The following is a 25,185-nucleotide window of genomic DNA, read 5'->3' on the forward strand; positions in this document are numbered from 1 at the left end:
AACATCGATTCATATTAAACCCAAAGGGAAATTTTTCACGAGGAGTTGCCATTATAAAATGGAGAAATGAGGCAACACCTTGACATGGCAACCTAAATTAGCATTACCAATGGGGCAGAGATGAGCATCCTGTGGCTCTAGATAGGATAGCGTGAGAGGATACATCACCTATGCAGTCTTCGAGCAAAAAATACATAACCACAATCTCACCATGAGGAAATGTCAGACAAATGCAAAATGAGGAACACTCTGTTAAAAAGAAAAGAAGAAGAGTTGATGGATAGACTTTAAAGTTTTCAATTTTATAAAAAACAAAGAAATTAGGTGGAAATGTTCCAGATTAAGGGAGGCTAAAGGGACACTGCAACAAAATGTAACACATGACTCCAAACTGGGTCCTTTACTGGGGGGGGTATTATAAAGGATATTATTAGATAAATAGCAAAATTGGAATATTAGATAAAACTATTGTATTGATGTAAATTTATCAAGTAGGTATTGTAACCATTACATAAGAGATTATCTCTATTTTTGGCAATTACAAGCTGAGGCCAAGGGTCATGTTTTTTATAACTTACCCTCAAGTGGTTCAGAAAGAAAAACATGGAGACAGAAAGATACAGAGAGAGAAAGAACAAAAGCAATTTATAAAGCAAATAGAGTAAAATATTAAGATTAGGCAAATCTGGGTAAGGGTATATAGGTATTCATTATACTATTTTTATTTTTACAACTCTTTTGAGCTTGAAATTATTTCTTAATAAAAAATTTTTTTAAGTAGATGAAGTATAATAAGTATTTCTATTGAGCTTTTAGGAAACTCCAATGGCATTAGCTATGATTTTTACTGAGAAGGTAGCCTAATTGCCTAGAGAATGTTCCTGCCTCTTCTCTAATTCAGATCTGTTCACCAACACAGGAAAAGCATAAAAGCATTCTGCTTCGATTTTTTTCTTATGCAAAGTGAAAATAAACTGAACTGAGGTATGATTAAAGAAAAATGCTGCTAATTTTTTTTCAGAATCAGAACTGTGGTGATATTTTCATGATCATATTACTATTTGTGTTGGTTTCCAAAGTGAAAAGAATTTTTGAGACTGTGATAACTACCAAACACTGAAAAAAAACGGAGAACTTACAATGAAATATCTGTAAAGTAGAATAATAATGAGCTGTGACATTTTATACTAGGTCGTGGAGTAAAACCAGTAAGCTAAGTTCATTTCTGATTTACTTTCCATGGTTCCAATATGAATTAATTATTGTAATGCCATTTTTCTTTCAATTTGGATATAAAACTATAAATTTGCTATTTTCCTTAGTAATACTGAAAAATGAAGACCCATTTTTGTACACATATAATGAAAAGACAAATCTGGAAAGTATTTAGAAAATATCAAATTTAAGTGCCTAATTTTAGTTCATATAAAATAATAAAAATATCAATGATGTTAGGGAAGTATTGGAAACAATTATATTCAAACAGCAAATAATTTACATTTTAAAGATTTAAAAATTAAACAGTGTTTTTATTTTCTGGAGTACAGATGTGTATAGTACACTGCATAAAATGTATCTTTTTAAATGAAAATATTTGGAAATGTAAAAGAACTTGCCTTTATTGTTTATATTTGCAGAAATTATTTCCTGTATGAAAATGAGATACATATTCTCTGTTACAGAGCAAATGTACTTCCAAAGCACATATTTTTGTGAAAACAATAATTTTCCCATTGAACAAATGTTTTTATTAATAGAATAAATATAAATATGTTATGTGTGGCAATTATTTGGAAGTCATATCCACTAAAAATAAATAGAAAGTCAATGTTTGTAAATGGACCCAAATTTGCATTAAAAAGGTTGAAGAGGCACATAATCCAGATTTAGAGGATTTTTGTTTCCGAATTCAAAACACGCCATCCCTCTTAGTTTGCATCCAAACCCTAATCTCTCTTTCAGGCAACAAACTCTACTTTTGCAAATGAGAAAATGGCCGAAAGAAGGGGAAACCAAACAAACAAGTGTTTCAGTGTCTCACAAGTTCTTTTGGAAGTCCAGTTACTTATGTTAAGAACAAATAGCATCATTGTTTCAAAGTGAAATTATTATTTGAGAAGTAACATATTTCCCAAGGTGGGACAGAGCCCTCTAGAAGCAGGTCATTCTCTTGCACAGGTGGGTGGCTTTAGAAAGGTCACACTGTGAAGGAAAGGGCAGACACCCACTAAACTGTGAGGTTCGTTGGATCAACCCTGGATTTCAACAATCTGACAGATGCCCAGCAAGATTATACACACATCACATAGTCAACCATGTCTTAAGACAGAAAATTTCACAATGCTATACAGCAGTCACCCAGTTTCAACTTATACTGAATGAAAATTTATGTCTTAGTGTGTCTCATGGATGTAATTTTAATGAAACAGTTGTATATCTATAGTTCAAAAGTAAAAATTCATATGCCTGTAATAAATTATTTACAATATTCTATCTAATTTCACTTCAAAAATCTGGATTTGGGGGTGGATTCTTTTTTTTTTTTTTTTTTTTTTTTTTTTTAAAGATTTTATTTATTTATTTGACAGAGAGAGAGACAGCCAGCGAGAGAGGGAACACAAGCAGGGGAGTGCTAGAGGAAGAAGCAGGCCCACAGCGGAGGAGCCTGATGTGGGGCTCGATCCCAGAACGCCGGGATCACACCCTGAGCCGAAGGCAGACGCTTAACCGCTGTGCCACCCAGGCGCCCCTTGGGGGTGGATTCTAAATGCTTTTTCTTATTACACTATGTGAAAGAAAAGAGTAAGCAATGCATCTTGCTATTCTCCCACGAATGGTAAGATCACCCCCTTTAACAATCCGTATGACTCAAGGACACTCAATCAGGTAGCACTAGTTTTTTTCTGGAAATATGACTCTGCCGTAGAACAAATCCTAAATTTATTTTCCATAATCTAGAACTAGACTGTTCATTCAAAGACTTTAATAGTTCACAACAACCACAACCATACCAACAACACACCCATCTTGCCAGCAAGATAGGATTTTCTCGCCTGCTTTGGCCTCCATTTGCCATTCTGAATTACAGTGTTGATCAAGTTAGATTGTAATTTCCCTGGGCTACGTTTTTTCTTCATTGTTATTAGTTATTCAGTGTAATACCACACTATGTATGACAAACACACAGCACTTGATAGTTTATATCAAAATACCTCATCCTTAGAATTCTGCACATTTAAAAATACGTCCATCATTTTTTTCTTAAAGAGGGACGTTATAGTGATGTTATTGCAAAGAACAATAACCAAGGTCTGGTGTGTTTAATTAGCGTGTGATACATAGAGATGAACACACACAATTTTAATGGATTCCTCACAACTATCAACTTAATTTTAAAATTTGGATCTAGTAAAGAATGTCAAACTTGAGTCAACAATTCATTGCCTGAATTTATAGCACTAACAATCTGTTATTCTTCTCTCTGTAATCAAAAGACAACTCCCGTCATAGCACATTGCATGAAAATAATTTTTAAAAACACCCTATTTTCCAGGTAATGTAATAGAACCAGTGTGATGGCATTGTTTAGCCAAACTGATTAAAATTAAGTCCATTAATTTATGGAACAATGCAGACTTTCTTTTTCAGAAGCCATGTGATTATTCTAAATAAAAAAACAAACCAAATTAAGTAAGCATACAAATATATTATTTGCTTAAAAAAAGATTTTAAAATTGCTGTATGATAAATACAATTCTATTAAATAGTTAATATGTATATACATTACTCTAGCTTGGCACAAATAAAAAGAATTCTGCTGGATTTAGATACTTTAGAATTGAAACTAATGAAATTAGTTTCAGCTTAGTTTGATCCCCAATTATGAATCCAAATGGCCTTATATTTCTTGCTCCAGTTTTGGGCATTACAACTGCAAATTAATCTTAAACATACATTTCTAAAATTTGATTTACTTACATTATTTACATTTTTAAATACGACTATCTACACTACAAATTGCTTTTTCGAAAGTATTTAAATATCACCACATTGTGATGATATGAAAAATAATACTGAAATGTAACACTTTAAATAATACAATATATTTTCACAGTAGGTAGAAACAAATGCAAGAATATCTTTTTTTCTGGAAAACGTCCAACTAGTAATATGCAAAATTAACAAACAAATATAGGTAGAATAATTTAACAAATGTTAGGCATTTACTGGAGCTAGGGGAAGAAAAAGTTTTCAAAATTTATATTAATGCAAAAGTTCTTTCAGCACTAAATTGTGTATAAAATTATGAAAAAAAGAGAATTTTTTAACTTTTCAGTTAAAATAATTTGGAGATCAATAAGAACTTTAAAATTTTCCAGCTTTTTAAAAGGTTGTACGTGAAGTTGAAATGGTAAATTTACTAAACTTCTTCATTTAAAATATTGAGTACTTACTTGAAAATTATCGGATTTATCTAATCTATTTTATAATCCAACCAGCATTTAAGTTGTTGTTCCACAAACAGTAATCCAAATAATAAAATGAAAAATAGCAAGTGAACACTTTCTTCTTACCGCAATGTCTTATTTTCAGTTGCTTGTTAAGCTGTTTAAATAGTTGAGTTAACCAGCATCATCTCAAAGGGCTCTGAGCCCACTCAGCTCTCTTTAGTCAATTTTTTTTTTCTGCAAAAGGACACTCTACCAAAAGAGGAAGTTGTGAAACACCAGAGTCATTTTGCTTTATAAATTCTATGGAGAATAGAAAATTCTTCACAAACCTTACGTTTAGAATCATGGTGACAGGCTACAATTTGTGCGTATATACATATATAATTAACGTATACACAAACTTATATGTGTAAGCAAGTTTTCAAAAAGTTAAGTTATTGAAATCTATACTTGGTTATGCAAAGCTCATTTACATAAGAAAACATCTCCTCTGTAGCCAAAAGATAATCAAAGAAAAACAAAATACCGCTCTATGCAGACAAAAACTGTCAAGCTGATACATGAGGAATAAACTTGCTTTTATAAGGCTAATTAATTTAAACTCTTTGGAATATGACCTAAATGCTAATCTGACTACAGACATATTGTAAAAAGAAAAAAAAAAAAAGAACTTCAGTAAACGGGCATTTTCCTGGAATCTGGGTAGTGGTTTTTTACCTACAAGCCTTAAACTTCCTTTCTCATGAATAGCTGCCTGTTACATATAGATAAAGCATTGCAAAACTGAAACTGTTTCTTATCCATGAGCTATGTTCTCTCTCAACTTCAGCCACAAGAATAAAAAACAGGTGCAGGTCCTGCACTGCTGAACATAACTGGTTAAGTTTCTAACAGGTTGGAACACTAATTGAAAATATTTATGGGACAGTAGGGACAATGGTAAAAAAAGGCTGTAAAAACAGTTGATCAAAACCAACACTATTGCCAATCTCAAATAGAAGGAAATACTCATACATATACTTCTCCCAGGTTACTGAATAGTAGAAGCAAATGAACAGCTGCAATTTGTATGTGGCAGTCCCTCCCACCCTCCCTTGCTGTTGGGGAAGGGAAGGGGGGCGGAGTGGATTGCAAGAATAACAGTAATTATGCAAACCTCCACACGCGGCAAGAACCACTTTCTGGACTTTGGAAACTCTCGTGCTCCCAGGGTATCACACTCTGCTTTTTACTTAACCATATTTTCAAAGGGGCAATAAAGAGCAATTAGGGGATAATGAAAAATGGAAACATTTTTCCCTTTCACCTAAACTCCTACGTGTTGTGAATTTGCAGGAAGTAAAAAAAAAAAAAAAGAACAAACAATACTAAGAAAGCTGCCACAACAGCAAAACACCAGAGCGTCATCAATATAAAATCGAATTGGAATTCTTTACTGAGATACTTATAAGAAAATCCTTGAAGAAAATTATTAATGTGATTGACATCACTCAGATTCTATGTGTTTTGAAAAATTTTAAATATGACTGTATTTGACTTTTGTGACAAAACACGAGGTCCATCTGCCCGCCAAAGACCCGGGCTCACTACCGGAAGCACAGTGCTGTATATCAGTAAAGGGTTTTAATGTGCGAGCTCAGTATTTGTGTCCCTTTCACCTGGATGGTGGATGCGTATCTCTGTTTCTCCAATGATCCTTTCCAGGATGGTGAATATGCTCAAAGGTCCTCCATCTTAGTTCTTCTCTGACTGACCTGCCCCTGTGACTTTCCAATTTGAGAAAGTTGTCATCATTGACTTCCTTAAAGTCCTCATAGCTGGGGTGTGTGTGTGTGTGTGTGTGTGTGTGCATGTAAGTGTGTGCATGCGTGTTTGTGGGTGTGTGGTAGAACACACATAAAATAAAATTGATAATTTTATCATTTTATGTGTATAGTCCAGAGACATTAATTATATGCATGTTATTGTACAACCATCATCACCACCCATCTCTAGATCTTTTCATCCTCCCAAACTGAAACTCTATACTCATTAATAATAATAACTTCCCATGCCTTTTCTCCCACCCCCACCCAGTCCCTGGCAGCCACCATTCTACTTTCTGTCCTGTGAGTTTGACTTTTCTAGGTACCTCATACAAGTAAAATAGAACATTCGTCCTCGTAGCTGACTTATTTCACTTAGGTGCATTCCAGGTCACAGCATGTGTGAGAATCTTCTTCCTTTTTAAGGCTGAATAATATTCCATTACATGTATGTGCCACATCTTATATCTCTATTCATTCTTTGATGGACATTTGAGTTTGCTTCCACCTTTTGGCTATTGTGAATAATCCTGCTAAGAACATGGGTGTACAAATATCTATTTGAGTCTCTGCTTTCAATTCTTTGGGGTATATTCTTTTTGGGTATATACCCAATATATAGAAATTGCTAGACTTAAGTATTCTTTATTGCTGGATCATATCATGATTCTATGTCTACATTTTTGAGGACCTACCATACTATCAAATTCTTCTGTCTTCTTCATGCTTCATCTCTCTGCATTCTGGTTTCTGCTTCTCCTATTCACTAAGACTCTCTTGCCAAAGTCACCAAATGACTATGTCACCAAGTCCGAATGATACTTCAAAGCACTCTTGACTTCTTCGCAGCATATGCCACTGGTGATCACTTCCTTCTTACAGAAGTGCTCTCTGTGCTTGAGTTCTTCACCCTCTCCTTCTGATTGTGTAGCAACTTCTTTGACTTTCTGATAGAGTTCCTTAACCATGTTCATCCATTAAATGTTGCTGCTTCTCAGGATTCTGTTCTGGGCCTGTTCCTCTTCTTATCCACAGTCTCCTCAGTGTACTTCCATGGTATCAATTGGCAAATAATTATTGCTCCCACATCTCTGTTTCCAACCTAGATATCTCCTTAGAAAAGTTTTGACCAGTACAAAATACAAGATCATTTTGATTTGTGACCTAGAGAAAAGCATCTCCATAAAGGGCCTAAAATCAACCAGATTTTTACTTCTATTGTTTAACCTTGGATAAGTCAGCTATTATTTCTGAGCCCTGTTTCCACATCTGTAAACTGGGGCCATAAACAACCACTTCGGAGGATTGCTGAAAGATTATCTTCTTAACATTCAAAAATTATAAAATAAAGATTACTTTGTTGTGTTTATAGTACAAAAAAAAACAGATAAAGCAAAAGTTCATACTATTTCCCTCTAGCATGATTTTCCATATATATATATATATATATATATATATATATATGGAATAATTATGAAATAATTTTGTGGGTCTTTATTTTATTTTTTAAAAGATTTTATTTATTTATTTTTTCAGAGATAGAGAGAGAGAGAACACACAAGCTGGGGGAGCAGCAGGCAGAGGCAGAGGGAGAAGCAGGCTCCTTGCTGAGTAAGGAGGCCAATGTGGGACCTAATCCCAGGACCCTGGGATCATGACCTGAGCTGAAGGCAGATGCTTAACCAACTGAGCCACCCAGGTGTCCCAAGGGTCTTTAAATATATATAGCATCACAGTATATTTTCACTGTGACTTTTTTTTAACTTACCAGGATACCTCGAAGATATCCCCAAGTTATTCTTTTGAACTAACTCATATGCACCTAATCCCCCCATTGACAAAATTTATGTAACTTCAGGGATGCCTGGGTGGCTCAGTTGGTTAAGCGGCTGCCTTCAGCTTAGGTCATGATCTCAGGGTCCTAGGACTGAGTCCCGCATCGGGCTCCCTGACAGGAGAGGGTCTACTTCTCCCTCAGCCTGCAGCTCCCCTTACTTGTGCTTGCTCTCTGTCAAATAAATAAATAAAAATCTGTAAAAAAATTATGTAACTTCACAATTAAAAAAGTGTAGCCAGTCAACAGCATTATAGATGCCTCCTTAAAAGTATGTGCAAGTCTTTCTTTAAGAGTAAGTATATGAAAGTAGAATTGTTGGGCCAGAGGGTATACACATTTAGAATGAAAATTGTTACTACCAAATTGCCCAGTCAAAAAACACTTTACCAGTTTGAACTTCCAACATTTCCTGTTTTTCCCTTCTATTGCCACTACTTGATGAAATCAAACTTTTAAAGATTTGCCAATCTGATGGGCAAAAAGTGGTGTCTTAATATTTTTAAATTGTATTTCCCTGATTACTATGGAGGTTGAACATATTTCAATGTTTGTGTCCCCTTTTATATTTCCTGTTTTATAAATTGCCTGTTCATTCATTCCAGACATATGCTTTTTGGTTAACTGTCAACTTTTTATTGATTTTCAGTGTTAAATTTACCTTCTGTTTTAATGTATTGTAATCATTGTTCTTTTTTAATGCTCCAGTCATTGAATACTGTTTGAGATGATCCCAGTATTCTTTAATAATATCCTTGCATTTTGGCACAACAAGATGTCCCAGGCTTATTTTATAAATTTTCTATTCCAGATCTAAACTTAGCCCTTTCTCTAAAGAGCCTTGTTTCCTTTTAGAAGGATAGGGTTTTTGAGACTGCAATTTAGACCTTAGTGGTGCTACTGGGTTATCATTAGCATTAGGAATAAACTGGGTTATTGTAAGCATTAGAAGTTAGTTAATATAATGTTAGTTTTTCTATACGTAAAATATATATATTTGGAAGATATATTTAAATATGTATTAGGAGTTTATAGCATGCATTAACATTACATCATATATATATTTTTTAAAGATTTTATTTATTTGACAGAGATAGAGACAGCCAGCGAGAGAGGGAACACAAGCAGGGGGAGTGGGAGAGGAAGAAGCAGGCCCATAGCAGAAGAGCCTGATGTGGGGCTCGATCCCAGATCGCCGGGATCATGCCCTGAGCCGAAGGCAGACGCTTAACTGCTATGCCACCCAGGCGCCCCAACATTACATCATATTTTGCATTAAAGTAATTTAAGAATAACAGTCTGATACAAGAAAATATTTTCTTTTAAGTAAAAAGTGGGCACTAGAAAGGATATTTTGATAAAGAAAGGCAATAACATAGTAATTGTCATATCTTGCATTTGGACCTTTCAAAATACCCTTCCAAAGAAATTTCAAAAATCATGTGGATTGGAAAAATATTACACAGCTTCCATATTTTTCATTTACATTTATCATTATGATTCTCAATCTGTTTCTTTTTCCTTTTTTCGCTATTATGCACTTACCACTTAAAAGTAAGTAAAAATCTTTGCATTTGTCCTTGAAAAAAGATTTCAATTAAAATAAAATAAATATATTCATGGTTGTAGCCACCATTTTTTCCCAAGACATACTTCATAGCCACTTTAAAACTTCTGAAGTAGCAACATTGATATTGCTATCTGCAGAGCTCAGTGGTGAGAGAAGTACTTCTGATTCACTGACTTTATTTTTAATTTATTAAAGAAATGGCTTTAATATTTAAGCATTTATATAATTGTCTTGTTTTGTTTTGCACAGCTAAAGAATTGAAGAGGAAAGTATTGTCTGATCATTCTTAAATACCTTTGACCCTCAGGTTCTTTATCTATGAGAGAATGAGAATACCAACTTCACTGGGGTGCAGTGAGGATTAATTGGCTATTATAGGTAAAGGGCCAAGCACATTAAGTTTCCTGATAAGTATGATGCTGATAATTCTAAATCTAATTTGAAACATACAATTGGACAAAAAAATTTCTTCTAATTTGTGAATTTATTTATTTGAAAATATTGCAAAAGGTTTACAATTAAATCACATCTAGTTTTACATTTATATTATATTTATTGTGTTTGTTAAGAAAAATGAATTAAAGGGACCAGGAGTATGGGAGATTTGTGGAGAGTCATTTACTCATTCATCCATTCAATATTTATTATCTGCTCTTTGTAAGGAGTTGTACTAGGCAATGAGAATACAAAAAGAATGATTGGACTCTGCAGATTATTCTGTTGGTCTTGCCCTTTCCTGTCCTGCTTTTTTTGCCTGGAGGCTGATCTCTACACACCACATACTAGGCTCATTTGCCCTCTCCCTTCTGGTTACTGTTAGCCAATGGATGCATAAGTGTGAGATGGAAAGAGAGAATTTGGAGTAAGTTTTTGTATCACTTTCATCCTGTGAGACCATGGTTTAGGAAGTGGCCGCATTGCTCTCCCCACAGCCATGGCTCCTCTCTGGGTGCTTCTCTTCTTCAACTATACCTCTGATCAAGTGCCAGTAACATGGTTCTTCCTTGCCTTTTAGATCTGGGGGTGATAACAGCTTTCTATCATTGCTAACCAATGGGTGCTTTACCGTACCTGGTTCGCTCCTAATCATTTCAACACCTCTCAATAATCCTATAACTTAATGCACTGTTTCAGGCATAACTTACCACACGGTAGTCCTGCCATGCAATCAAATCCTACATGTTACTTTGAAAGTGACGTCCTAGAAGTTTCAGAGGAAACACAAAGGTGGAAAATTATGGAAGATGTACTAGGCTGGGGGAAGCCAGGCTTGCAGTTCAGAGCAAGTGACAATTGAACTGCGACTGGAAGGATAAGGATAAGGAGGACTTCATGGGTATTTAGCAGGGCTGGGTTTGTGGGGTGGGGATAGGAAAGAAAGGGAATTGGAAAAGAAACAGAAGGGGATGCCTGGGTAGCTCAGTCGGTTATGCATCTGCCTTCGGCTTGAGTCATGATCCCAGGTTCTGGGCTTGAGTCCCACATCGGGCTCCTTGCTCAGTGGGGAGACTGTTTTTCCCTCTGCCTGCCAGTCCCCAAACTTGTGCTCTCTCTCTCTCTGACAAATAAATAAATAAAATCTCAAAAAAAAAGGGGGGGGAACCCCAGAAGTCAGAGAGAGAGAGCATCCTATTCATAGAACTGCCTGAAGCATGCTATTCAAGAGGGATAAGCTGGGGGGGGAGTTAGTAAAGGGGGTCATGAAGGAGCACATTAGAATAAGCCAGAGAGTTGACATCAGAAGATGATGAAGGGCCTGGTAAGGAATGGACCATGAAATATGACCACTGAAGAAACAAAAAAATACTTTCAGCATGGGCAATCAGGGCTTTGGGGTATCTGTACTTTTTCTTATTCTTTACTGATTCTCCTTCTTTTGCTAATAAGTATCATGATTTTTTCTCTGAGAAGCAAGCCCATCCTCAGTATCAGCCCATGTAAGGAGGCATTGATTATCCTCACATTCTAACTTGGTGTAAGCACATGACCAATGTCTCACAAATGAGTTTAATTCTTTTCCTTTGCCACAGTGATTGGTTTAAAGATGGGTAGGTGATTCAAGGCTGCCAGTGAGACTTATTTCTGGAAATTTTAATCTCTGCTTTTGCTGGGATTGGCTAGCTGTAAGACCACATTCTGATGACGTCATCGGAGTCCCTGAGTCCAACTATATCTGAACTCTTATCTCTGTCCTTTTCATTTACTGAGCCAAAAAATTCTTAGATTTCTGTCACTTAAAACCACAAAAGTCCTTTACATCAGGAAGAAAACTATGGAGGAAAAAGACAAGTTTTATTTGAAGTGTAAATATCAGTATCAAGAAAAGCAAGATTTTCATTGTCCCTGGAACAGCACTGTCCATTAGAAATACAATGCAAGCCACATCTATCATTAAAAATTTTTAGTTACTACATTAAAAAGAAACAGGTGAAATGAGTTTTAATAAACTTGTTTTATTTAGCTCACTATGTAGAAATATTACTATTTCAATATATAATCAATATAGAAAATTGTACCCTGTTTAATTTTTACATTTAAACTAATTAAAATTAAACCCAATTAAAAAAAAAAAAAACAGTCCTCAGTCACACTAGCCACATTGCAAGTGCTCAATAGCATCTAACAGCACAGCCCTAGACTAGATCCTAAAGGACAGGAGTTGACAGGAGTCCAGTTGAAATTGAGCCTGCAGTCACATTTTAGGACCTTAGAATGGGGAACTGTTTAATATTTTTGAACAGGGAAATGATGTAAGCTAAACAATGTTTCAATAAAAATAATCTGGCAGTTTTAGCATCCTTAAAGCTTTCCTGATTTCCCAGTCAAATTAATGATGCCTTTCTCTATAATCCTCTTGCACAGAGTCGTAAGGACCCATGTCAGACTCTCTAGGGACAGAAGCACTTATCCATTTTGAGAAGGCAGCCAGAAAAATAATCTGTTGTTGAGCAGGAATCTCTCAAGACCTTGCCTATGCATTCTTTTGTCCCTAATGAGATTTGGAACATTCCCATGGCATTAAGTAGTGTGCCAATTTCTGACTCCTGCTTCTAGATAATCAGGTACAGTGGAATGATGAAATCAAATGTCGGACGCAGAAACGATTAAAAACTTTTTTTCTAATGTATGCATTAACTGAAAGACCAATCCTGATTCAAGACCTTTTCAAAAAGAGAAACAATAAGAATCTTAGAGTCAAGAAAATATACCACATACCATCAGCTCCGAAGGGGGAAAATATGCTTCACTTTCTTCTTGTTCCCTCCCAGTTTCTTGCCCATAGTAGGTTTTTTAAAACTATATTTGTTTAATGAAACTAATGAATTTTAAAATAAAAATCATAGTCTTTCAATTCTTCTTGGATAACTAATATAAAATCTAACAACATTTTAAAAGTTTAATTTTTAATAGACAACATATTTGAATAACTTCTTGATTAAATTTTTCCGATCAACATTCCATTTTCTTTTTTTATAAATGTAAAATGATTTAAATATACACTCCTCATTCCTCCAACAGTCATTGCAATTTTAATCAAATGATTATATCAATTCTAAGAGTCTTCATGTCCTAGCAAATGAATCACGTTAACAGAAAAGATTTTTATAACACCCTTTTTCTGTAAGAATATTTTAAATTCCTGAACACAGGCATTTTATATGGTTAGCGAAACATTTTGTTTCAGCCAACTGGGTGAGGGCTATGTTTGTTATTTCTGTGGTGAAACAAAGAAAGGATATGTTCTCCTTCCACAGTACATAACTGCTACAACAGAAGAGCACGTTTCCAAATGGGGGTCAGGTCAGGGAAAAAGTCCCCAGGGGGAAAGTTGCTACAGACTGGCCACACCTAAACCTGGAGAATGTAATGCAACAGCCATAGGTGATGGCCACAGCTAACCATAGCCCCTGTGAGTTAGATGTGACTGCTTTGAGAACAAGACTTCTAGGGAACAACGGTGTTGGGTAATGTTGGAAGCTCTCAAAAAATTATACATTCACTTTATTTATTGGCTTTTTGTTTGTTTGGAGCAATGATGAGATGCATATTTAAGAAGGTTGTGGGGATTCACGGTTTTTGGGATTGTAAGCATCAAAAAGAGAAATGGTAGTTCTTCGGGGGGTTTAATTTCTGCTCTTGGAAGGCAGCTCTCTTTGTCAATAGACTTAACTATTTTTGACTTTTGAAGACCAGTTCCGACAGCTGATGGCAAGTATGGATATCCATTTGGCCACTACTGACTGAGCCCTTGGTAATCATTATTGAAAAGCTTTACAATTGTAAAACATTTGCATGAGTCTTAATGCATTCCGTTCTTCCTAAAAGCCAATTTTACAGCAGTTACACGGCTTTTAGAAGGCTTCAAATGAAGTCACTTATGTTCCACAGTGACTGAAAATTAACAAAAATATCAAAGCTCAAACCTCTTATTCTGTGTTCTCAACTAAATCAGTGGTTTGCAAGGTTTTCTGAGTGTCAGGGTATGATACGCTTTTGTTTCCTGGATATTCTTTTTTTTTTTTTTTTTGAGATACACACATACATATACACACATACAGATAATATATGTGTATATTACATAATATATATGTAAACGGGTTTTCCTGGTGAATGGGAGTTATAGAAGCAATATGTGATCATCATAAATCTACAAGGAGGACAATACAGATCACTCTTTGTTTCAATCAATTGGGGATTATTACTATTCAATTTTTACATAAATCCTTCCAGATTCATATACATATATGTAATTTTTTAAAAAAATGGATAACATAGAAATATAGCAGAATCCTATATAACTGTATTTCTATTTTTATCATTCACAGAAAATACATAATGACAAAGTTACTACCAATTCAGTAATACTTCTTATTCACATCATCACCTACATACATTTGAACAATAGTAGCATGCATTCTTACAGAACATACATATCCAGGGTACTGAAATACCTGTGGATGTATGATTTGGAAACCTTTCATAAAAAGTATATCTCACACATTTAGAACTGCTGATTGAAATCTTTTAACAACAAGCCCACTTGTGCGGCTGTTTTTGACTACTCTACATTCAAAGCAATTTCAACTGCCAGAGCTTCTGTTGTTATCAACAAACACACGTGGAATATTTGTTACAAACCAGGATAGGCCTCAACTTGCTTGGGAATCAGTTGGTCTGATTATGTAATTATGTGACTTCAGGAATTAAGTAGTAGTAGTTCTTATGCTGAAGGTGGTGAGATACATCAATAATTTTTCTCCCCCAAACCTGCAAAGACTTCTAAAAAGGGATAAGATCTGGAGGAGGTCTTTAAAGAGGAAGCTATAATACTTAAGGACGTTAGTTGGGCAAATGAAGTTTTCAGGGAAATGAGTAGTCAAAATCTCAAAGAAATATTAGGTGAGTATTGCATCGAGGAAGAGCAAGAGGTCAAAATTCACAAAGGAATTTATATCAGGAGCAGGAGAAGTACCATTTAGAAAATGAAAGATTCCTTTTTAACTTGGAAATAAAATTTTAAATAAAGGCAAGTTCAGAAAACAATATGATGAACACCTGTATACCCACTATCAGAATAAAAAACTACTAATCTTTGGGTATCTTTTTGTCGGGTATTTTCTTCTTAAATAGCTCCTATATCTTTAAAAAACAAACCTTGAAGCACAAGGTTGAAAAAGTGTTGGGGATATTGTAAAAGAGACTGAAAAGGGGAAGAGTACCTTCAGGAGAAGTAACTCCCATGTAATGTAAATGACACACACTCAAAAAAACTTTTAGAGAAATGAGTCATTGGAATTATTTAAAATTGCAGAGACCCATCAAAGAGGGGTGGTTAAGTATGACATGATTTAACATGTTCTAAGTAATTTGTTCTCCACAGTCATTTCATTACAACTCTTTAACTGATTAATTTCAGAAACATAGACATTGAGTTTTATTGGAATATGATCCAAAAGTTTATTTGTATCTTAGTTGTCTGAATTCCCCTGTAGTTATAAGATTATACTTTGTTTTTAACTTTCCCAAAGGGTTCATAAAAGCTTACTTACATAACATGGCAGGCAAGGTTACCTGCTCTTTTAAGACCCTTCACTCATCATACATAGTAAGTAGTGATTATTAGGTGTGATAATAGTATGGTGATTATATTTAGAAAAAAAGATTAGTTTTCCATGGCTATATAATAAATTACCACAAACTTAGCAGCTTAAAACAACAATCTCACAGTTTTTGAGAATCAGGAGTCCCACACAGAAGGGCCGGGTTCTCTCTGATCAGGGTCCCAAGCTGCTGACATTCTGGGTTGCTCTTCCCGTCTGAGGCATAGAGTCCAAGCTCATAGAGGCTGTGGACAGAATTCAACTGCCTGGGGTTTTAGGACTAAAGTCCCCATTTTCTAACTTGTTGATCAGAGGCTGCTCTCTGCTCTTAAAGACCACATTTTTTTGTGGCCTGGACCCCTCTATCATTAAGCTAGTTATGGAGAATATCTTGCGCATCTAGTTCCTCTCATGGGATGAATTTCTGACTTCCTCTGTCTCTGATCCCTAGACCTAGACTCATGTGATTAGGTCAGACCCACCTGAAAAAAATCTTCCTATTTTAAGGTCAACTGATTTAGGATCTTAGTTACTTTTGCACAATTCTTTACAGCAGTGCATATGTTAGTGTTTGATTGAATAACTGAGAGAAGATGTGTATACATAAGGGCCCAAGAATCTAGAGGGACCACCTTGGAATTCTACCTACCATAAACCCTATCAGTTAAAGATACATACTGACATGTGAGGATGGAATGAAATGATGTGTGGGATTTGTATTCAAATAATCCAACAACAACAACAATGAAAGAGAGTGAGGAATAGATGCAATAAATTGGCAAAATACTGAGTTTTGAAACTCAGTGGTGGGTATTTAGGGAGTTATTCTACTATTCTTTCTGCTTCTGCTATGTTTGAGAATGTTCACTAAAAATTTAAATAAATAAACAAACAAATAAATAAATAAAACATGTCTCTCAGCCTTAATCCTGAGACCCAAACTTTGATTCCATTAAACTTTAATCTTGTGATTATAACCTAATAGTTTGGGTCCTTCCTTTCTTCTAAGTCTCTCATCCAGTCTTTCTTCAGCCCTTTAGAGCCCTAAAGGAAACTGGGCCTGAGTAGATCCCAAGACATATCTGGGGTGGCCAGAATGGTGGATGTTAGTGCATGGACAAGGACTAGAGCATTTGGCATGGTGAAGATGAGGAGTATGTGTGAGACAGAGATCTCTTGCCAAAGGGAAAATTGTGATCAAGTGAGCCCTTACAAAGGTTGGAAGGGGTAAGGAAATAGGAGGACTGAAAAAGGGGAGAAGTGTTGGCAATAAGTGTAGAAAGAACGATAGAATTAGCAAATCACCATTATGCAATCCCCAATGTAACATGAGATTTAGACAAGGATAGAAGAGATATGCATATAACTTGGTGAAAGTTGATTAAAAAACAGAATTTTCACATAGTTTCAAAATAGCATCATACAGATAGTCTTTTTTAATTACAAAAGGAAAAGAGATCTTTACAATGGAAAGATCTTGTGATTACTACCTTAATTGAGCAATCTAATTTAAGGTCACCATTAGTGACACACTGTAACTTTATGTGACTCCGGATTAATGCAGTGAGAATTATATGCTATCACTTACGTAATATTTTGCCCCAAAAGTTTAACTTGAATCTGATCATAAGGAAGTAATCATCCAATCCAAAATGTGGAGCTTTTTACTAGACACCTGTCCTGAACTCGCGTAAAATTCGGTGTCATTAAAACAAAAACCAAGAAGCATAGGGATTGTTTTGGTTAAAATACTTCAATAAGACTTAACTAAATATAATAAATGAACTTTGATTGGATCCTGGTTTGAAGAAAAAACAGTTATAAAAGACATATTTGAGAAAGAAAATTGAACAGTAGATGTTATAATTGAAATACTGTAAATAATCTTGAGATTAATAACTGTATTGTGCTTCTGTAGGAGAATGTGCTAATCAGGATGTGCTCTAACATAGAGATGAAGTGGCATGATGTTCAACATACATACATACATATGTATGCACACATATGTGCGCAAAGAGAAAGAGAACAAACAAATTGGACAAATGTTCACAATTGTTGAAGAATATATTGGTATTTATTATACTATTGTTTCAGCTTTTCTATAGGTTTAAACTTTCAAATATAAAGAAAAAAAATCACACCACCTTTCTTGACTTTAGTTTCTGTATCTGTAAAATGAGGGGATTTAGAATAAATCATCTCTAAATTCTTGACTATTCTTTGATTCTATGTAAACTGGAACAAAGGAGAAGGCAACAGTAGCATTATTCAAGAATTTAACAAAATAGAGGGGTAAGAAAGTGCTGTGATGACCTGGGCAGTTAATTTAAAATGATTTTACAAATAACAGGTAGTCCACTGCCTTGAACATAATTAGTTTTGGTTTTTTGGTTTGTTGATGGAATTATACTAAAGCATTTTAATTCTTTCAAAACTTTAAATATAATAGGGGTGCCTGGGTAGCTCAGTCGTTAAGCGTCTGCCTTTGGCTCAGGGCGTGATCCCGGCATTATGGGATCGAGCCCCACATCGGGCTCCTGTGCTGGGAGCCTGCTTCTTCCTCTCCCACTCCCCCCTGCTTGTGTTCCTTCTCTCGCTGGCTGTCTCTCTCTGTCAAATAAATAAATAACCTCTTAAAAAAAAAAACCAAACAACCAAACAAAAAAACCCCAAAACTTTAATAGAGAACCCAAATTATTTCTACTTCAACAATAATTGTTACATGGTTGATATATGTAAAGATATTTATTTATTTATTTAATACCTATAGCATATTTTTTGAGAAAAATAGAAATTCATCAGTGATTCCCTATCAAATATTGTGGGCAATTTTCAAAACCTATAGAAAATATGTATATTTTATATATTATTCCAACATTAAACCAATTATTGTCTATTATTATTTCTCAAGGAAGAAATTTTATTTTTTTATTTAACAGACTAAATCCTTTGTTTCCGTCACCATGTAGTAAATTAGAAAAAATTGACAACCCTCAATTTATTAGCACTGATTAAAAATTATATCTTGTTAAGTTACATTTCCTATTAAAATAGTGGTAAGACTGAAGGATAGAAATATTTTAAAGTATACTCTAAATGCAAAAATTTCAGCTGTTTTATTTGAAGATTCTGAAAACACATAGAGTTAGAATAAAATGTACTAAATTGTCGATGAATCATCTTCTTTCTCCATGGTGACATAGAATATTATTTGGAGAGATAACAATGAAGAAGTTTCTTCTTCAGCTAGAAAGAAAACTTTCAACAAATAAGGAAATATTTCTTAAATGATTCCCTGCCTATATTATAAATATAAATCAATTTCTTTATCAATAATTTTTGACATCCTGTCTTTCCTTTATCGACTTATTTATATTGGAGTAATTTATTAAAAACCATCATGATCTAAATCTATCATAATTTTTTGTTTAAAATTATGTTGAAAGAGAAAATGAAAATTACTTAAAGTTCAGATTTTTTACTATTTTATTATTTATAAAGTAATGTCTAGCTAAGTATAAAAGGAAAATTGATGTAATAGGACATGATATACCCTGGTAAAGTTTTGGACAGAGTATCAATATTGAAATATTTGTCCAGGGCATTTTTTTTGAAAAAAAAAAAAAAACATTCTTACAATGAAAATGGCATGTGCTTCCCATTTAAACTCTCGTGGATTCTTGACAATGAATCCCAAGATCTTGCCAGTACGCCTTCACACTATATCTGGATTTTCCTGCTAAGCAAGAACATCACAGTCCATGGATCTAAGCATCAACTGGCTATTTTGTGACTAAAACAGTCTTGTCTCACTTGGAAACATCCAAACTTATGGATACATTAATTTTTTAAACATTGGTCATATCAGTACATTTTGAAATTATTCTTTATTCTTGTAAAACACAAATGTAAATTTATTGAGAGTTAAAAATAAATTCTGCTTGTCATGTACTGATAGTGTCTCACTCTTTTCTTACAGTGAATATTAAAATGACTGCATTTTGATCAAATGTAATTTGCAGCCCCACATCACATGACACATTAGTTTTAATAGTTATGATTATATATACATACATGTATATAAATACACACACATATTCAATATATATTTGTTGACTGGGTGATTCAATGAATGAACTATCCTGGTAACTTAGTAGGTGCTCAAGGTTAAGGGGTAAAGTGCTCATGTAATAAATGTTTTTCTAAAAAATTAACATGAGCATTAGCACTTAAGACTTAAATTGAGACCAGTAGGTCTTCCTATTGTCTATTAGATTTCCCAGATTTTAGTATCATATTTCTTTCTTACTTTTTCTAATGTTTAATTGATTACAAATGTCAGAATTACCAAAACCTAGCAATTTTTACTATGAAAGGATTACCCGTTGTTCACCATAACAGAGTATGTTTAATATTACTTAACTAAACAAGGAAGAAACATTAATTCTACTCTCTGATTAGTCATATGCCAAATTCACATCTTTGTCTGATTTGCTTACATCTGTTTTATTTTAGCTTGGTCAAGAAAACAATAAAATCTTGAACTGCACTACAAAAGACCAGAAATGTGACTGAATCAATGAACTACAATCCATGAAAATAGTTATACTTGAAAGGGATATGGTTACAAGGAAGTCCTATAACTAACTATAAGGGAGACGGGAATGTGGCGGTGCCTTCATGCACAGTGCTTACAGCTCTCCAATTCATAGATTTCATGTTGGATAAAATAATTAACAGCACCCTGACTCTTTCTAGGCAGTTTTCCAAATTGTCTAAGGCAAACTTACCACTGTTTATGCTGCTGAATGTTTGAAGTTTAAAAAAAAAATCACAGGGTTATTACACTCTGAAATATGTTGAAAAAAGGTCTTTGTTATTTACCTGAGTAAATTAGTAATATTACTCAGGATAATTTTTACTCATAAATGCATATATTTAAAAATATGATTCTATGTACTTACAGGATTTATATGACCCAACATTATTATTAAACTCTGGATGTCCTTGAATAAAGGTTTAGGTCAATACCCAAAATCATTTGAGTATTATTCTCCCTCTAGGGCCCATAGTATATCCTAATTCTGCATGTAAAAATCATTTTTTTTTTCAGTTAAATTGTATTATGGAGATATGGGTAACAATGTAAAATCACTGATACAATACAATCTTTGAACCATTTGCATCCCATAAAACCAGTGAATTTTCTGATTCAAACGGAACAAAGTTATTAAGTTATGTGTTCACTAATACTTCATGATGATGATTATATTAAGATCAGTTTTGGTAATAGTGCTATATTTCTCATCTTCTGGGGTAAAAGCTATGATGATTTCTGCTAGCTAGATCTGCAGTTACTTCCTCTTCCTGACTTGGAGTGAATAGTAATTGCCTAACTTCATAGTTATATTTAAAACCAGGTTTCAAAAATTTTTCATAACAAAACTTTCCGTCAAATCATCTTGAGTTTCATTGAAAATGTAGAGGTGCATAAACATCTAGAATAGGAAAGAAAAATCAACTACCCGGGGACATTTCCTTTCTGTTATATTATAATAAATTAATTATGATTAAAACCTATGTAATATCATACTTTTTTCATTTAAGTATTTTTGTCTGTTTCAAGTTTTAATTTAAATTCTAGTTAACATATAGTGTAATATTGGCTTCAGGAGTAGAATTTAGTGATTCACCACTTACATAGAATACCCAAGGCTCATCATGAGTGCCCTCCTTAATACCCATCACCCATTTAACCCATCCCCTTGCCCACCTTCCCTCCAGCAATCCTCTGTGTGTTCCCTATGGTTAAGAGTCTGTTTCTTGGTTTGCCTCTTTCTCTTTTTTCACCCCTGTGTTTATCTGTTTTGTTTCTTAAATTCCACACACGAGTGAAATCATATGGTATCTGTCTTTCTCTGACTGACTTACTTTGATTAATACCTTGCATAATACTCTCTAGCTCCATCCATGTTGTTGCAAATAGCAAGATTTCATTCTTTTTTATGGCCAAGTAATATTCCATTGTGTATATATACCACATCTTTATCCATTCATCAGCTGATGGACTCCAGATACTAGGAGTGAATAGAACCTAATTCTGTCCTCTCATGCATCTCCATCTGATTCTTTAAAAAAAAAAAAAACACTTGAATATTTTATTTATTTATTTGTCAGAGAGAGGGGGAGACACAGAGAGACAGAGCAAGAATAAGCAGGGGGAGCATCAGGCAGAAGGAGAAGCAGACTCTCTGCTGAGTGAGGAGCCTGATACAGGACTTGATCCCAGGGTGGGATCATGATCTGAGCCGGAGGCAGATATTTAACTGACTGAGCCACCCAGGTGTCCCACCACCTGATTCTTCATCTAGAGTACAAATGACTCTTATCCCAAAAGTGGTTTCATATATTCAGTCAAAAATTTAGATGAAAAATATCTTAGAAACTCTTAAGAAGAGAGAAGAGCAACAAGTTAAGAGAAAACAATCAGTTATTCAGGAACTTTTTATTTTGTATACACAAAAGCACAGTGGTGGGAGAGTATCTTATGTGTTAAAAGCAACTGAAGTGAAATAATAAACATAAAAGGAAGTCATGCTTGAAAAGAAGGATATTTCTGCTTTTGGCCATGAGGGAGTAACAGAGTCTAGAATTAACCTTAATCCATAAACAACTAGGACACTGGGCAAAATATAGAAAACATCTATTTTCAGAAACTGGAACATAGGCAGTGCAACTAATGTTTCTGAGAAAAGAAACAAATGAGTTGAGCTTCTTGTGTAAAGGTCATTTCTGGGCTGTAGTATAGAAATGGAGAAACCAAAATGAGCCTGGCAATCTCACTGAGTTGGGGAGGTATTCCAATTTGAGGCGGTTGCAGAAGTTAGTTTGCAGGACAATGTATCTGAGGTAAAGGAACTATGTAGAGAAGGAGCTCCAGCCTATGAGTCTTTGGCTGAATACCAAATACATATGAATAATATGAAATCCCATGAGTCCAGACTAGGAACGTCATCCAAGGGAAGAAAAATTATGTTGGAGCTGTAAGATGAACAATTCCCAAAACTCACACAGAGCTGGGAGTTATTTGAGTTCCCATCAGCTAAAGTAGAGATGCCTTCTTGAGCACACAAAACCTTCAGTAGAATCTACAGAAGGAACTGGGCATCTTAGAAATGGGGCTAAAGTTGCCCAGAGTAAGTTTTGATCTAGGTTTTCCCTAAAATGACTTGAAAACTCAAAAGATCAAATTTCCAAAATATGGACCACATCTAATTATCTTTAAAGGAACACAACAAAATCCAGCACTCAGCAACCTAAAATTCACAATGTTTGGCACCTGATTAAAAAAATTACTAGATATGTGAAAGATAAAAATTTGACCCATAACCCAAAGAAAAATCAGTCAGTAGAAGTAATCCTAGAAATGAAAGGGATGACAAAATTGGTGACAAGAATATTAAGATATCTATTATAAATATGCTCCATATCCTCAAGGACATAAAGGAAAATATGAACATAACAAGACACAAATAGAGGATATAAAAGAGAAACCAATGGAACGTCCAGAGAGGAAAATTAAATATCTGAAATGAGAAAGTCAATGGATAGAATACCAGTAGTATATTCATTTCAGAAAAAAAAAATCAATAAATGTAAACACATAGCAAAAGAAGTTACCAAAATTAAATCAGAAAAAACAAAGACTAAACAATATAAATCTTCAGTGCTCTGAGGAATAATATCAAGCAGTCTAGTTCACAGGCAACTGGAGACCCAGAATGAAATGGGGGGCAGCAGAAGACAAAAATAAGGAACAGAGTTTCCATATTTGTTGAAAACCATAAATTTTCAGATCCATGAAGCTCACAATTCCTAAACAAATAAACACAAAGAAAACTACCCCAACACATAACATAAACAAATTGTTAAAAAATGCTATTTTAGAATGAAGATATGTCTAAAGATAGGAAGAAGTTGGAGTTAGGGTCATGACTGAGAAAAGCCCCAGGAACTGAAGCATTCCATTGGCATTCTCTGAAGGTTTACAACAGGCAGGGATAAACTTTAAACACTGACTTTAATTATTGGCATAATTTTTTTTTAGTTTGCCATTAAAAGTGAACAAAATTGAGGATACTTGACATACAGTTAATAAAAACCTATAAACTACACATAGCCAAAAATATTTATTGGAGATATATGGGGGATGTGGGGTGAGGTCAGAGAGTAGGATGGAGAGAAGCTATAGACCATGTGTCACATATTGTAATTTTTCGCTACCCCATCAGGAGAGTCTTTCTTGAATATGCAGAATAATGCTATGCTCCTTTAGAATTACATTCACATTCATGGCCTCTCAATTGGATATTTTATCCTGTAAATCCTCTCTTCTCCATCTTTTTCTTTCCTCATCTGTTCTTTATTATGGGTAAGGCATAATATCGAAAAAGAAAAGGGAGGATACGAAATTCTACCCAACAGGAATAACAACTAACAGATCTTCTAGGGGGCATTCGAGAGTCAGAGAGAAATGAAAGGAGATCCCAAGGATTCAGACTCTGGCTGGGCTTCAGAGTTGAGGATGGGAGTTAAGTGAAATGATAAAAATGTATGTATAGATGGAAAGATCTCACAGAATAAAGGACTATGGCCTAATTCCCCACAGTTTATAGGCCATGGGCCACCAAAGAATATCTTTGCTCATGTAGGTGCTGTTCATACTGTGGGTCTGTGGTATAATTAAACAGAGATATCTTGAGTTAGAGTTGCCAAGTTTCCCTCACTGACAAATGGCAGGTATGAATCCTAAGGTTCTTTCATTCTCTTTGGAGTAAGAAGACACTGGCCATGAGGACGCCATGAGAGCTGAGGTAGGAATGCACTATTATAGTGAACAGATAAACTAGGAGTTGAATGGAGAGGGGGCAGAAACTTAGGGGGTCCATTATGATGAAGAGTGGTAAAGACAGGGGTTAATGGCAGCCAGGGAGAGCCACAAAACCCTAACAACATCAAGAGAGAAGACTAGTAAGTAGTTCACTAGCCATGGACTCAGCAGGAGCTATCAATAGGACCCTAACAGCCAGGTGTGTTTAAAGAAAAGAAGGAAGTTGACTATTTCTACATATTTGGCCTTCAAAATATTTTAATTGGATGAATAAAATAATCCTTGAAATAATCCATATTCTAGGAGTTTTAAGTGGCTCAGCATATCTTTGATAAAATATTTTAAAATAACTAAAATTAAGTTTGAACAGTTATAGAAAACAATTTTATCTGAACTATTTTATGTAACTTTATGATTTAAAAAAACTAAAAGAAATACAGGAAAGTTTTAAGAAAATATATTCGTTGTAGAATGTATATATCACTGATATATGTCATTTCTTCTATCTTTATGTAGCAAGCACTCAAACTTGGT

At 34.6% G+C, this 25,185-nt stretch overlaps 1 protein-coding gene across 6 annotated transcripts in view; it reads right to left on the bottom strand.

The window, feature by feature from the left end:
- The window catches only part of MBNL1 (muscleblind like splicing regulator 1), a 197,002-nt gene extending 192,285 nt beyond the window's left edge, over window positions 1-4,717 (bottom strand). Inside the window, exon 1 of one of the 6 annotated variants that reach the window (XM_040636651.1) lies at window positions 4,575-4,717. The gene's annotated coding sequence lies outside the window, so the exon portion shown is untranslated. Of the gene's footprint in view, window positions 1-4,454 lie in introns of all 6 variants that reach the window. The other 5 variants (XM_040636666.1, XM_040636655.1, XM_040636663.1 and 2 more) reach the window with 5 other exon arrangements.
- Window positions 4,718-25,185: the final 20,468 nt, after the last annotated feature.

The sequence above is a fragment of the Ursus maritimus genome, unplaced genomic scaffold, assembly GCF_017311325.1.
Source record: "Ursus maritimus isolate PB19 unplaced genomic scaffold, ASM1731132v1 scaffold_20, whole genome shotgun sequence".
In the NCBI taxonomy this organism is placed as follows: Eukaryota; Metazoa; Chordata; class Mammalia; order Carnivora; family Ursidae; genus Ursus; species Ursus maritimus.